Below are 16,277 nucleotides of genomic sequence, written 5' to 3'. Positions count from 1 at the left end.
TAAAACTCCAGGACAAGGAAACTATCGGCCAGTTAGCTTGAGATCTGTCCCGTGGAAGGTGCTAGAATTGACCATTAAGGAGGTTATAGCTGGACACTTAGAAAACTCAAGGAAATCGGGAAGTATCAGCATAGTTTTGGGAAAGGGGAATCATGTTTAACCTATTTGTTAGAGTTCATTGAAGGAATAACCTGTGGATAAAGGGGAGCCTGTAGACGTACTGTACTTGGATTTTCAGAAGGCATTTGATAAGGTGCCACATCAAAGGTTGCTGCAGAAAATATAAATGCTCATGGTACAGAGGATGAGAGTTAGAGGGTAACATATTAGCCGGGATAGAAGATTGTCTGAAAACAGAGAGTGTGCATAAATGGATCTTTTTTCTGATTGGCAGGATGTGGCGAGTGGAGTCCCACAGTGAGCAGTGACGGCTTGGTCCTTGAATATATTCAAGACTGACTGAGACAGATGTCGATTGACAATTGAGTTCAGGGTTATTGGCAATGGACAGGTATGTGGAGATTAGGCCACATCAAATCAGCCTTGATTTTATATCTTGACAAAACAGCCTCAAGAAGTTGATGGTCCGTAACTTCCGACTGGCAGAAATTCATGGGCCGTCAAACATGGAACCTTTTTTTGCCTAATTGTCTCCGCGGGAAAATCGCAACGAAAATCCCGAGAGGAACAGCAGCCTCGGGCCTGGGGTGGGCCAGGGTGCGCAGATCCCAGCGTGGCGCAGGAGGAGTGCAGCCCGGCCTCCTTATGGCAGGGGCCAGGTTGTGAATGCCCACGGAGGGCAGGTTGTGAAAACAGTTTCAAAGTTAAGACAGAGAGAGCCACAGGATCCCCCTGGGCAGCACGGTAGCATAGTGTTGGCACTGTGACTTCACAGCGCCAGGGTCCCAGGTTCGATTCCCTGCTGGGTCACTGTCTGTGCGGAGTCTGCATGTTCACCCAGTGCCTGGGTGGGTTTCCTCCGGGTGCTCCGGTTTCCTCCCACAGTCCACAGACGTGCAGGTTAGGTGGATTGGCCATGATAAATTACCCTTAGTGTCCAAAATGGTTAGGAGGGGATATTGGGTTAGGGGGATAGGGTGGAAGTGAGGGCCTAAGTGGGTCGGTGCAGACTTGATGGGCTGAATGGCCTCCTTCTACATTGCATGTTCTATTTAGCTATCTTGAAGCTTTATTATTGTTATTTCTTTTGAACAACTAATCCGATTGTTATTGCCTCCTTTGAAGCGTAATTTATATATTTTTGTGTGATTTGAGGTTTTGTTATTTGTTTTAAATTTGTGAAACTAGGACATAAATGTTCACCATGTGGCCTGCGTAAAAGTGTCCTTTTGTTTTAAGTTGGAATATGGCAACTGAAATTTGAGCATCGAAGAAGAGGATTCAGAGCTTCTCCGAGGAAGGCCTGGACATTCTACCGCACGAGATGGAAAAGAGGAAAACTCAGATTTTGGGCAGTGGAATATCCAAACCACCATGGAAAGTCCAATCGCTGGCTTGGGAGTGGAGATCCTGCCAGCCAGCAGTGGGTTACCTGTGACAGCTGAACATAGAACATAGAACGATACAGCGCAGTACAGGCCCTTCGGCCCACGATGTTGCACCAAAACAAAAGCCATCTAACCTACACTATGCCATTATCATCCATATGTTTATCCAATAAACTTTTAAATGCCCTCAATGTTGGCGAGTTCACTACTGTAGCAGGTAGGGCATTCCACGGCCTCACTACTCTTTGCGTAAAGAACCTACCTCTGACCTCTGTCCTATATCTATTACCCCTCAGTTTAAAGCTATGTCCCCTCGTGACAGCCATTTCCATCCGCGGGAGAAGGCTCTCACTGTCCACCCTATCCAACCCCCTGATCATTTTGTATGCCTCTATTAAGTCTCCTCTTAACCTTCTTCTCTCCAACGACAACAACCTCAAGTCCATCAGCCTTTCCTCATAAGATTTTCCCTCCATACCAGGCAACATCCAGGTAAATCTCCTCTGCACCCGCTCCAAAGCCTCCACGTTCTTCCTATAATGCGGTGACCAGAACTGTACGCAATACTCCAAATGCGGCCGCACCAGAGTTCTGTACAGCTGCAACATGATCTCCTGACTCCGGAACTCAATCCCTCTACCAATAAAGGCCAACACTCCATAGGCCTTCTTCACAACCCTATCAACCTGGGTGGCAACTTTCAGGGATCTATGTACATGGACACCTAGATCCCTCTGCTCATCCACACTTCCAAGAACTTTACCATTAGCCAAATATTCCGCATTCCTGTTATTCCTTCCAAAGTGAATCACCTCACACTTCTCTACATTAAACTCCATTTGCCACCTCTCAGCCCAGCTCTGCAGCTTATCTATATCCCTCTGTAACCTGCTACATCCTTCCACACTATCGACAACACCACCGACTTTAGTATCGTCTGCAAATTTACTCACCCACCCTTCTGCGCCTTCCTCTAGGTCATTGATAAAAATGACAAACAGCAACGGCCCCAGAACAGATCCTTGTGGTACTCCACTTGTAACTGAGCTCCATTCTGAACATTTCCCATCAACCACCACCCTCTGTCTTCTTTCAGCTAGCCAATTTCTGATCCACATCTCTAAATCACCCTCAATCCCCAGCCTCTGTATTTTCTGCAATAGCCTACCGTGGGGAACCTTATCAAACGCTTTGCTGAAATCCATATACACCACATCAACTGCTCTACCCTCGTCTACCTGTTCAGTCACCTTCTCAAAGAACTCGATAAGGTTTGTGAGGCATGACCTACCCTTCACAAATGTCTCTTATAATCCCCTCCAAGACTTTACCCACTACAGACGTGAGGCTCACCGGTCTATAGTTGCCGGGGTTGTCTCTGCTCCCCTTTTTGAACAAAGGGACCACAATTGCTATCCTCCAGTCCTCTGGCACAATTCCTGTAGCCAATGATGACATAAAAATCAAAGCCAAAGGCCCAGCAATCTCTTCCCTGGCCTCCCAGAGAATCCTAGGATAAATCCCATCAGGACCCGGGGAGCAGGAAGAAACCAAATGATTTCATGCGTTCAGCCAGCCTTAATTTTTAAAATATTGTTGAAAAAACTTACATCTGCATGTAAAAATTTCAAAGAAATAAAAGCAGTCTGCTCTGAGGTAAGTGTAAATGATAAGATGTCTCCTTCATTACCCACAGAGGGGTTAGGCTACAGTTAAATTACTAAAAATGCTTAAACTAATTAGGACATGCAATGTAGATAAGACTGCCTCCTTCAAGAGCCATAGAATACCTTGGAGATAGTTCTGGTTTGGTCATAAGTGTTAAAATAGAAGTAGACACCCTCCCCCCCCCACCCCTCCACACCACACCACCACCCCCACCCTCCCCATCCCCTACCCCTCAGGGCACTAGCTTTGAGCTGTGATTTTGATTCAGAACTTGGTAACATCTTTTAAATAAATTTCCATTTCTTCCTGCAGGCAAAAACCAGCACATAATATCTGGGAGCGTTCAACAACTGGAAGTGGATTACCGTGCCTGAAGGGTCTCACTCCACAGTAGGCCTCAGGCGCTTGGCTGTTGTTGGGTCTCCCAAAGCCCTTAGCGATGGCAGATTTAGGGATGAGTCACGGTTGGGAGAAAAATTAGTTGATCACAACATCAAGATGATTTGATGCAAAAGTAATTGTGTTTTCTTTAACATTTGCAGATGGTGTGGGGACAGCAGAGAATGTAGGCGACTCTCGCACAGCAGCAGAGATACCTGCGAGAGATTTGATGGAAGCTAGCGCATCGCAGCAGTGTAGCCATCTGGGATGGCCACTTACAACAAGAAACATGGACTTTCGCAAAGCCTGAAGGGAAATATGGCCAATGTAAGATTCAGGCAGACACAGAGCCTGCATGTATATTTGTGAGCAATGAATCCAGACAGCATCGAAACCCCCAACCGATTAGCATTTTAATGGCATCTCCGTAAGACAAAGGACTGATACTCAGGTAACCGGTACAATCCAAGACATTTCAACGCCACTCCCACATAAACAGCAAGGTCAATGACCGCTTAGGACACGCCCAGCCATCAAGCCACCCACCCCTTTATTGGCTCAGATCGAAGGCAGTGATCAAAAACTGCCCAATTGATTGGGTCCAAACCTAAGGACTGCCCAAAAGAGCGCGAAACCCCCCCCAAGGATAAAGAGAGACACTGCCATGTGTTCCATCTCTTTTGGACCTGGGGTGCGGCAACGTCCATCTCCAATCGCAGCACCACGACCAGAAGCAAGTTCAAGTTCAACGCTCGCTACCAGACGGATGAGCCCAGCTGGACAGCAGTTACTTCTCCAGACCCAGTAGATCCAGATTCAAACAGAAGCCACTGTTCCTCTGACCTAAGCCGGGTGCCTGAAGTTAAGTACAGGTTGTCATAGTTGTTAGGTGTAGTTTAGCTCGTAGTGTTTATGTTGCATGTGTAAGTTAATCTTGTGTGTAAATAAAGTACCATTGATCTTGAACTAACTAACTGGTTGTTTGGCTCTTTGATCGATACCCTGTTGAACCTTGTGGCAGTATCTTTTGATACCTGGCGACTCTGAAAGCAATATAATATCAATATCTAGACAAAAGAAGGGCAACCTTATTGACTGCCATATTTCTAGCGAGTAAAAAGATCAACAGCAGGAGGTTGAGGCCTTTTCTCAGCTGAAATTTCGGATGTGGACAGTGATATTCAGGAGATGGAGGGATGGAGGAGGGGGAGACCTTTCAGCAGGCCGATACTTTGGATTTTGACATTTATGTTCAGGGAGAGAGGGGGACGGAGAAGGGGGAGGCATCCGATGCCTTGAGTGAACTGTTTGAGGAAAAGCGCTCAGAGCCTTCAGGAGCTGTGGAGCCTTCAGCACCAGTGGCACCTCTCAAACATATATTTGAAAATCGCCCAGACGTCACTGAGGATTTGCTCATTCAGCGAATATGTGAAGTGGTGACAGCACTGGCTGGATGTTTGGAGGCCAGTACAAAGACCCAAGAGGATTCCTTAAATAAACTCCCCCAGCAGCTCCACAGAGTAGCGTCCAAGTCAATGCTGAGCACCATCAGGTTTCTCAGCAAGTGCATGTACTTGTGGTGATGTGCATGTGCCCAGCAATGTACATAGTTATCCATTCATCCATATGGTTACCAATACAACCTCTAACCAGCAGATGGCGACAGGGATCCACCATGTGACTCAAGATATCAGCAGTTGGTAGTAAGTCGTACTCGACAATAGTCTCATTAGAAGTAGCTTCTGGAGAATTCACTGAGCTCATTTATTCATCACCGTTTGTATTATAGTTTGTTAGTTATCTATCCACATGTTCACCTTGTGAATAAACTATCTTACTAGTCAAAGAACTAGATGTTCTGTGTGCATCTGTACTATGGTGACAACACAGAACATAACACTACTGTCACAGCAAAATACATTATATTATAGTGAAAGGAACTATTGTTGCAGAAAATTGAGCTAATGAGGCAGCAAATGAGCATCTGCAGCAAATTCCCAATGATGTGGTGACACTTGCTGCTGCTGCACCCTCAGGTGTGGAGACAGCCCGTTCAGAGTAGTTGCTGCTGGACAGGAGGCAAAGCCATCAGGGCCAGGGATGCAGGAGGTTACGTCATATGGACGGCGAAGGGCCCGAGGGCGACTGTAATGATATGTATATAGGTATACCAGTGAAGGGTTAATTATTCCATCTCAGTGTAATTCAAACACTAGAGGGCACCACCAGTCCCCAGTATAAATATCAGACCTCGGGGAATCTTGGGTAGTGTTAGCAGAGGAAAGGGATTGATCACAGCTCAGGGAGTAATATAGATTAGAGAGAAGTATCACGAGTACATCATTACACGAGTGCAGCATGGTAGCACAAGTGGGGCAGCACGGTAGCACAAGTGGGGCAGCACGGTAGCACAAGTGGTTAGCACTGTGGCTTCACAGCGCCAGGGTCCCAGGTTCGATTCCCTGCTGGGTCACTGTCTGTGCGGAGTCTGCACATTCTCCCCATGTCGGCGTGGGTTCCCGCCGGGTGCTCCGGTTTCCTCCCACACTCTAAAGACGTGCAGGTTAGGTGGATTGGCCATGATAAATTAGTGACCAAAAAAGGTTAGGAGGGATTATTGGATTACGGGGATAGGGTGGAATTGAGGGCTTAAGTGGGTCGGTGCAGACTCGATGGGCCAAATGGTCTCCTTCTGCACTGTATGTTCTATGTCTATTAGTTAATATTAGATTATAGATTACTGTATTAATAGTTATAGCTCTGTATAGTGTGCAAACTCTATTTAATTTAATTGTTATTCAATAAATTAGTTTTGCTTCAATCTAAAGATTGCTGGTTTCTTTATCATCTACTCATCAAACCATTCTGGATCACAAGGCAAAGAATAACAACATATTACAACAAAGTGTAATATATCAGCGGCATGCAAGGAATTAGGGTCCTTGTTCCTCCAACCTTGTTATTTTATCTCACCCACCCCCTCATCCTGTGCATGATTGTTTTTAAATTATTCTGTGCATTTGGCCATCGTCTTGATGTGTGCGTTTTGTAACAGCTGATTTTTGTTTTCATTTGTGTTTTATGGCCTTGTCTACCTCAGTTATGTTAATCGGTTTAAATTCTCTGACACTTAAATGATGTGCTAAATGTTTGACTAAAAAAAATACAGAAGTTTGTAAAGTTCAATGGAAAACATTTATTAACAAAAATAATTTTAGAACAAACTGAAACCAGTTTTGACATATCAACTGTTAATTTTAGACGCTCAATGTCCAAAAGCAGCAGCTACCAGGCGATCTAGAATGGCCCTTGCATTACCTGGAGCCTGGGCTTGTACACCTGCACCAGGAGGTATGGCTGCATCAGGCTCCATATTACCTTCTGCCAGCTCATCCATTTCTGGTGACAAGCCATCTTTCAGGTGAATGCTCAGTCCGTGCTGAATGGCAAAGTTGTGCAATGCCAACACACGACAGCCATCTTTGAGACGATCTCTGGGGTAACCTGCCCCCTGACCTGTCCAGATATCGAAAATGTGATTTCAAACCACCTGACCACTACAGTTGTATTGTTTCTGTGCTTCATTGTTGGTCTTCTGGAATGGTTTCCTAAGCCATGTTCTTAATAGGTGTCCCTTATCACCCAGTAACCATCCTTTAATTCCTGGTGGAGTGGTATGGACCAGTGTAACATTGAGTTTTCAGGGACAAATGAGCCATTTGATTTTGATTTGATTGATTTATTGTCACATGTACCGAAGTACAGTGAAAAGTATTTTTCTGCAGCCAAGGGAACGTACACAGTGAATGCATATTAGACAAAAAAAAATAGTCGATAGTTACAGTGAATGCGAAAAAGTACACAGTACATTAACAAATAAGTAATGAGTTACAGTACGGAAGGGCAAAATAACAAAGCAAATATGACATAAGCAAGAGCAGCATAGGGCATCGTGAATAATGTCTTACAGGGAACAGATCAGTCCAAAGGGGAGTTGTTGAGGAGTCTTGTAGCTGTGGGGAAGAAGCTGTTCCTCTGTCTGGATGTGCGGGTCTTCAGACTTCTGTACCTTCTGCCTGATGGAAGGGTCTGGAAGAGGGCAAAGCCTGGGTGGGAGGGGTCTCTGACAATGCTGTCTGCCTTCCTGAGGCAGAGGGAGATGTAGACAGAATCAATGGGAGGGTAGCAAGCTTATGTGATGTGTTGGGCTGAGTTCACCACTCTGCGGTTTCTTGCGAACTTGGGCCGAGCAGTTGCCATACCAAGCTGTGATGCAGCCGGATAGGATGCTCTCCATGGCACATCCGTAGAAGTTTGTGAGAGTCGATGCAGACGTGCCAAATTTCTTTAGCTTCCGTAGGAAGTAGAGACATTGTTGGGTTTTATTAACTGTTATATCAACGTGAGTGGACCCGGGCAGACTGTTGGTGATGGTGACCCCCAGGAACTTAAAGCTATCGACCATCTCCACTGCGGAGCACTTCTCCGGTTGTTTGCATTTACATTGAGGATCCTCATTTGTGCACAACACACTATCATCACATTTACAGAATGGAACCCCCTCCTGTTGGTGAATGAAACAGTGTCATTTCTTGGTGCCTTCAATGCAATATGTGTCCCAATTACTTTTGGGAAACCAGCAATCCTGTCGAATGTGATGAACCTCTCCTTCATCTTCACAGGGAATGTGTCAATGAAAATAAGTTCTGAAGCCTTCCGATAAATTGCATTCATTACCTGGTGAATGCAGATCCGAGCAGCATTCCGTGAAATGTTTCATATGTCACTAATGCCCTGTTGATAGGACCCAAAATAATTCAACGCTGTTGTGAGTTTCATTTCCACTGTGAAGGCAGTGCGGCAGTTAGAGTTTAGCTTCAGGTCTTCCTTCAGCATTTCACAAAGGCGTCCTATTGCTTCCTTGCTGTAGTGCAGTTTCCTGGCACACATCTCCTCTGACATAATTTTATATGATGTCCTTTACACTCTTAGGGGTAGGTAATTGATCACTTTCTCGCCAGGCGGGGCTGATGCCTGACTCTTCTCTCATGTTCCCTTCGCCTATGTCGAAGCCTCAAAAAAATGTTCAAGGATTTTAAGAAGCCAAGCTACAAGTGTGATGCCTCAGCAGAGGTGAAGCATGACTGCAGATTTTGAATCTGCACTGGAGACTGCAATACCTGTCAGAGAGATAGTTCACATTAGCTTACAGGCGGCTTGCATGTGTCAAAGAAAGCATTAAACTTTGTTAAAGCATTTTAAGTAAGGATGAACATTACATCAGGGAGACTCTTAATCAATACAGCTTAAAATACATTGCAAAATCCAAATGTACTTATTTCTGAATGAGCTGGAAGAACAGGCGGACTAACATTAGTGCCGTTGAAGGAATCAATAGCATCAGTACCGATCACCTGAAACCAAATCCGCCGAGCCAGTCATATACTTAGGATGTAAGAGTCCTGACTGCCAAAGCAAATATTCTTCACCCAATCAAGATCCCGAACAAAGGGAGGACAGCGGAAGCTTTTCAAAGACAGCTTGCCGGCTTACCTCACAAAATGGAGCATAAATGTCAATGCTCAGAAGAGAACTACTTGGATGAACCTCCTGATTGAAGGGGCACAATTCTTCGAGAACACCCAACGGCCTGGAAAAGGAGCCTGGGAAAGGAATACCCGCGACCCAGCATCCAAGGATAGATCCCACCTTTTGGAAACTCCTGCCAAGTGAGCGATTGAAGATGTGGCTCTAGGATCTGACTCATCAACCACACAAGGACCCGCAGTGACTGGAAGTTTCTTAGGTGGACGATCGTACTGGGAAGCAAGTGATCGCCCAAGATTACACACACCCCAAACCCACTCTATCCATTATAGTTGCTTCAATGGAATCACTTCCTCATGACAAACCAAAGTTTAAAAAAATCTTTCGTTCATTTTCCGTGACTCCAAACTCACTTTATACAGTAAAGTACCTTTTTAATGGAATTAACAGCCTCATGACAAACCAAAGTTGAAAAATTAAATATATATCTTCCTTTCACTTTAGTTGCATTTTAAACACATTTATGAACACTAAACACCAGTAAAATAAAACATTAACCCACCCATAACAATGGCTCCCGATGATCCTGCATCAAGGGAAAAAAGCACAAATATAAAAGTATAAAAACATACATAACATCAGGACAAGCCGGCCAAGTTAGCACAGTCCCTGGATTTTTAACGCAGGCCCATCAAGAAAAGCAGGGGAAAGAAAACGGACGGGGAGCTTAAACGTGGCGCGCTTCCAGTGCACATGAGCGCGCATCTGCACTCCCGGGTCGTCGAGCCACACAGGTGTGGTGGACAATTGGCTTAAGTCCATGAAAGGACCGGAAATGACGGACCTAACGTTCTGATGTTCCTTCATGCTTTTCATCTGATCTCTCCTGAAGTGGATCTTAGTTATTCGACTCATCTACTCCTTGTGATAATGACTTCCAACACTGTCTGAATAAAGGGGTTTCTCATGAATTAGTAGATTAGTTGGTAACTATCTTGGGCAGGATTCTCCGACGGCGGGATCCTCCGCTTCGCCGGCTGCGCACGCATGCCCGCGGATTTCCCGACGGCGTGGGGGTGCCCACAGTGGCAAACCCCATTGGTCTGCTGCCCGGTCGGAGGACCCCATTACCGGCGGAGGTGCGCCACACCAAAAAACGGGTCTGGCGGGACGGAGAACCCCGCCCCTTATATTTATGTCCCCTAGTTTAGGCTTATCTCTAACTGCCAACCTCCCTTGTGAGGAGGGGGTGCTGAGGGAGAAGTTAGGGTGGAATTGGAATATTTGCTGTCATTTCAATTGAAGGGCACCCAGCTATTGTTCATGTCTACACATTTAACTATGTTTGGCATTCATCTAGAAAACAAAATTAATCATTCTCATAAAAATGGTGCAAAATTTAATTAGTTACGAGAAAATAAAAATTTGATTAATCAAGTAGAAATCAACGTCTGGCACACCTGCCCCTCCCCCGCTGCGGCTGCCATGCCTGTTCAGCATTCAGTCAAACAGTAAGGCAACCGACGGCAACGCCATGTTAACCTTTGGTAACTTTGCACATCATGGTGACACCGCACTTTAATGAATGTGGTCATTGATTTAAAGCCGGATTCGTCCTCTCTTAAAGCTCGGGAATGCGCGTATTTCAATTGGCAAATGCAGTCAGTCAGTGTCAAGAAAACACATGCACCGAGGGACTGTCGAAAGCACAATAACTCACCAGAACTCTGCAGCTTTTATTTCCTCGGCAGCAATAAACTAAGACAAATTCACACTGAGGAACCGTAATCAGGCCCTTTTCACAAGAGTTATGGATGCTGTGCTGTGGATAAAAGAAGACGATAGATCCACTGGCCAGGACAGTATTCTCCAGTGAGGAATTATTACCTGATTACTCATGGAAGCAAATCACAAGGATGATACCCTGGACTGGAAAGTGATATTTAGATAATCGTGCAAGTTTGGAATAACTGGTCACAGGGCAATCATTTTTTGTGATGAGTGAGTACAACTGCGAAGTGTTTTCTGCGGCGAATATTTGGCGATGTGCCAGGAACAGTGACGGAATGTTGTGTCCCATTCCGACATAATTCCTGCTATGCGAGGTGCGCAAGGCCAGGATGGAATACTGGGGCATTGCGGTTAAGTTACTGGACCAGGCATTCAGAGACGTGCTCGACTATTGATCTCTGACCGCGAGTTCAAATCCTCCCACAGTCGGTGAGAGTTTACATTCAATTAATTCGAACATCTGGAAAGGCTCATTGGTTGAGTACACTCAAGACTGAGACCAATAGATTTCGACATCTCAGAAACATCAAGGGGAAGTGCAGGAAAATGGCGCTAAAGTAGAAAATTCATTGAATAGTGGAACGGGCTCAAAGGGCTGAATGGCCTACTCTTATTTTCTATGTCATTTCAGATGGATTTCCCTCCTGCTCCCAGTTTTTCCGACCTCGAAATTGTGTGGGAAATATCCTGGGCGACTGATCCCCCAATTATCAATCCCCTCTCAGCTGGAAAATTAGGAAGACGAGGAAATTTGTCAGACTAGGCTGCTGAAGGACATTGTCATAAAATTGGAATGCAGATACTGAAGAAATCAATGTTTTCCTTCATTTGTTTGTTGAATCACATAGAGGGGAACGGCCTTACTCCAAATAGTTTTTCCACTGACTGCAGATGTGACTGGTTTCTCTACTGCTCTTGGATTGGATTTTGTTTATTGTCATGTGTACCGAGGTACAGTGAAAAGTATTTTTCTGCGAGCAGCTCAAACAGATCATCAATTTGTCTCTCAAGTTGGCAGGTGCTTGATTGGCGTACATACCGAATATGGGCAGGATTCTCCGTTCGCCGATGGCAAAATCAGGAAATGCGATTGGGCGGAGAATGGCTTCTGACGGCAAAATAACGGCAGGCGCAGATTTGACGCCAAATCGCGATTCTCCGTCACTTTGAAAACGTCATCAATGCGTTTCACTCCGCATGTACAGTAGGCCCGATTTGCATATCATTAGCGGGCCAGTCCTGGTATTCTCCGGGGCCTCCCCGATGCTCCGCCTCCAATGGGCCGAGTTCCCGACGGCACAGTTCACTTGTGCTTTTACAAATCGTGAAACCGGCATGGCGGCTGCTGAGGGAGAGACAGGGGTTACGGAAGATGTCCAACATTGTCATAGTTTGCTGAGTTATGCCGCTGGCCAGGGGGGGGGGGGGGGGCTTCTGCCAGGGCTGGGGCGAGTAGCGGGGGATGGCCAGGAGATGGGCATGGACGGGCACGGAGCACCATTGCCATAGCCGGAAAGGCAGCCCTGCGGCTGCGCACGCCGCTAACAGCCCACTTTGAACCTGGTGCCATGGGTGGTATAGGTGTCCTGCCAGGGAATCCCCCTGGGTGGCCTCTGGCCCCAGCAAACCCATCAGCTGTATGGGCGTGCTCCAGCACAACCAGTGCCATCTTGCTGGCAGCAAGCTCCCACAAACAGCAATGTGACAATGAGCAGATATTGAGTTTTAGTGATGATGATTGAGGGACAGAAGTTGACCAGACCACAAGGCAATAACTCCCTTGTTCTTCACCAAAATGGTGCCATCGGGTCTTTGTCATCTGCCTGAGAGGACAGGCCCGGCCTCAGCTCAACACAAGAAATAAGAGCAGGAGTAGACCACTTGGCCCGTTGAGTCCGCTCCACCATTCTGTACAGTCATGGCTGATCTTGAGCATCAACACCATTTTCCTGCTGGCTCTCCACAATCCCTTCATTCCCTGGGAGACTTGCCACCTCCAACAGCACAGCACTCCCTCGGGGCTGCACTCTCAGCTGCAATGAGCAATGCTATGGGCGATCCGCTTGTGCTAAGAAATTCAGAAGGTTGGTTAGCTGTGCACTGGCAGCAGGTTCGAGGTGGGGCAGCGATGCCAACAGCGGGGGACCACTTCACGTACCGACTCAGGTTTTCCATTCAGGCACCGTGCCTGAGGTGTGGTGACCCTCAGGTTAAATCATCACCAGTGTTGTATCCTCAATAACGACGCTTAGAGAGCAAAACGGTAAAGAAGGCTTTAATAAGCTAAGAACTAGCCTGGTGCCAAGATGGGTGCTTACTGGGTGCTGCCTGCAAGGCTGCCCCTTATATACGACTCCCAGGTGGGCGAAGCCAGAGGCGGAGTCCCCCAGGGTTCCAAGCCCGGTCTTAAAGGGGACATCACCTTACATGATGATAAGGGTACAGTAATACAATAGCCGTTCATCACAACCAGTCAGTCCTCAAAGGGGAGGAGAGCCACCTTCAGTCCTCTGGGACTGTGGCGTTATTTACATTTTGCTCTGTACAAACAGAACGTGTTTACTGTGAGGACAGTTCTATCTGTCTGCCATCGTCTTTCAGGTAGTATGTCAATATTTATGAGCATGTCAATATTTGGCATTGACCCCCTTCAGAGTGTGTCAATAAATGTAAGGGGATTCTTGACATGGAGAGGTTTAAAGAATTAATTTAGTTAGCAGGAGTCTGAATTTTCCATATGTAATTTAATTCAGCTGCAATGAATTTCTGAAGACGGCGTACAAAGCAATTAAGCTGAATATTCAGAGAGCAGGTGGTAAAAGATGCATAATTGGTTTTGAATAAACTTTCATAGAATTTACTGTGCAAAGGTGGACCATTCAGCCCACTGGGGGAGAAGGTGGCACAGTAATACTGTCACTGGGCTACTAATCCTGTAATCAGGGGCAATGATCTCCCCCAATGATTGCTCCAACATGCCTCGGCTCCTTCCTCTGTGACTGGATCCTGAACTTTCCAACCCACAGGCCACAATCAGTAAGGATAGGCAACAACATCTCCTCCATGATCATCCTCGACACCGGTGCCCCACAAGGCTGTGTCCATAGCCCCCTACTATACTCATAGAACATAGAACATAGAACAATACAGCGCAGTACAGGCCCTTCGGCCCACGATGTTGCACCAAAACAAAAGCCATCTAACCTACACTATGCCATTATCATCCATATGTTTATCCAATAAACTTTTAAATGCCCTCAATGTTGGCGAGTTCACTACTGTAGCAGGTAGGGCATTCCACGGCCTCACTACTCTTTGCGTAAAGAACCTACCTCTGACCTCTGTCCTATATCTATTACCCCTCAGTTTAAAGTTATGTCCCCTCGTGCCAGCCATATCCATCCGCGGGAGAAGGCTCTCACTGTCCACCCTATCCAACCCCCTGATCATTTTGTATGCCTCTATTAAGTCTCCTCTTAACCTTCTTCTCTCCAACGAAAACAACCTCAAGTCCATCAGCCTTTCCTCATAAGATTTTCCCTCCATACCAGGCAACATCCTGGTAAATCTCCTCTGCACCCACTCCAAAGCCTCCACGTCCTTCCTATAATGCGGTGACCAGAACTGTACGCAATACTCCAAATGCGGCCGTACCAGAGTTCTGTACAGCTGCAACATGACCTCCCGACTCCGGAACTCAATCCCTCTACCAATAAAGGCCAACACTCCATAGGCCTTCTTCACAACCCTATCAACCTGGGTGGCAACTTTCAGGGATCTATGTACATGGACACCTAGATCCCTCTGCTCATCCACACTTTCAAGAACTTTACCATTAGCCAAATATTCCGCATTCCTGTTATTCCTTCCAAAGTGAATCACCTCACACTTCTCTACATTAAACTCCATTTGCCACCTCTCAGCCCAGCTCTGCAGCTTATCTATATCCCTCTGTAACCTGCTACATCCTTCCACACTATCGACAACACCACCGACTTTAGTATCGTCTGCAAATTTACTCACCCACCCTTCTGCGCCTTCCTCTAGGTCATTGATAAAAATGACAAACAGCAACGGCCCTAGAACAGATCCTTGTGGTACTCCACTTGTGACTGTACTCCATTCTGAACATTTCCCATCAACCACCACCCTCTGTCTTCTTTCAGCTAGCCAATTTCTGATCCACATCTCTAAATCACCCTCAATCCCCAGCCTCCGTATTTTTTGCAATAGCCTACCGTGGGGAACCTTATCAAACGCTTTGCTGAAATCCATATACACCACATCAACTGCTCTACCCTCATCTACCTGTTCAGTCACCTTCTCAAAGAACTCAATAAGGTTTGTGAGGCATGACCTACCCTTCACAAAGCCATGCTGACTATCCCTGATCATATTATTCCTATCTAGATGATTATAAATCTTGTCTCTTATAATCCCCTCCAAGACTTTACCCACTACAGACGTGAGGCTCCTTGTACACCTATGACTTGTGTGGCCAAATTCCCCTACAACTCGGTTTTCAAATTTGCTGATGACACCACTGTAGTGGGTCGGATCTCAAACAATGATGAGGCAGAGTATAGGAATGAGATAGAGAATCTGGTGAACTGGTGCGACGACAATAATCTCTCCCTCAATGTCAACAAAACGAAGGAAATTGTCATCGACTTCAAGAAGCGTAGTGGAGAACATGCCCCTGTCTACATCAATGGGAACGAAGTAGAAAGGGTCGACAGCTTCAAGTTTTTAGGTGTCCAGATCACCAACAACTTGCCCTGGTCCCCCCATGCCAACACTATAGTTAAGAAAGCCCACCAACGACTCTACGTTCTCAGAAGACTGAGGAAATTTGGCCTGTCAGCTACACTTACAGATGCACCATAGAAAGCATTCTTTCTGGTTGTATCACAGCTTGGTATGGATCCTGCTCTGCCCAAAACCGCAGGAAACTACTAAAGGCCGTGAATGTAGCCCAGTCCATCACGCAAATCAGCCTCCCATCCATTGACTCTGTCTACAATTCCCGCTGCCTCGGAAAGGCAGCCAGCATAATTAAGGACCCCACACACCCCGGACATACTCTCTTCCACCTTCTTCCGTCAGGAAAAAGATACCAAAGTTTGAGGTCACGTACCAACCGACTCAAGAACAGCTTCTTCCCTACTGCCATCAGACTTTTGAATGGACCTACCTCGTATTAAGTTGATCTTTTCTGTACACCCTAGCTATGACTGTGTGGTGATACACCACTGTACCTCCCTACCATTGTACATAGTATATAATAGTTGTGCGTAACGTGGCCCTGTAATACTGTGTATTGTACTGTAACTCTGCAGAGGTTCGGTCACTGGTAGGTAACCCGACCTGGCCACGGAGAGC

The 16,277-nt window shown here is 46.2% G+C and overlaps 2 long non-coding RNA genes across 2 annotated transcripts in view; one reads left to right on the top strand and one right to left on the bottom strand.

Moving 5' to 3' along the window:
• Nucleotides 1-391: 391 nt before the first annotated feature.
• LOC140386054 (uncharacterized) lies at nucleotides 392-4,531 on the top strand. Its single transcript, XR_011933564.1, has 2 exons — nucleotides 392-511; nucleotides 3,719-4,531. It is a non-coding gene; the product is annotated as an uncharacterized lncRNA (long non-coding RNA).
• Nucleotides 4,532-6,729: 2,198 nt separating this feature from the next.
• The window catches only part of LOC140385853 (uncharacterized), an 89,364-nt gene continuing 79,816 nt past the window's right edge, over nucleotides 6,730-16,277 (bottom strand). Inside the window, exon 3 of the long non-coding RNA XR_011933487.1 lies at nucleotides 6,730-8,737. This is a non-coding gene — a long non-coding RNA (uncharacterized lncRNA). The remainder of the gene's footprint in view (nucleotides 8,738-16,277) is intronic.

The sequence above is a fragment of the Scyliorhinus torazame genome, chromosome 11, assembly GCF_047496885.1.
Source record: "Scyliorhinus torazame isolate Kashiwa2021f chromosome 11, sScyTor2.1, whole genome shotgun sequence".
In the NCBI taxonomy this organism is placed as follows: domain Eukaryota; kingdom Metazoa; phylum Chordata; class Chondrichthyes; order Carcharhiniformes; family Scyliorhinidae; genus Scyliorhinus; species Scyliorhinus torazame.
This window is presented reverse-complemented; position numbering and strand designations above follow the sequence as displayed.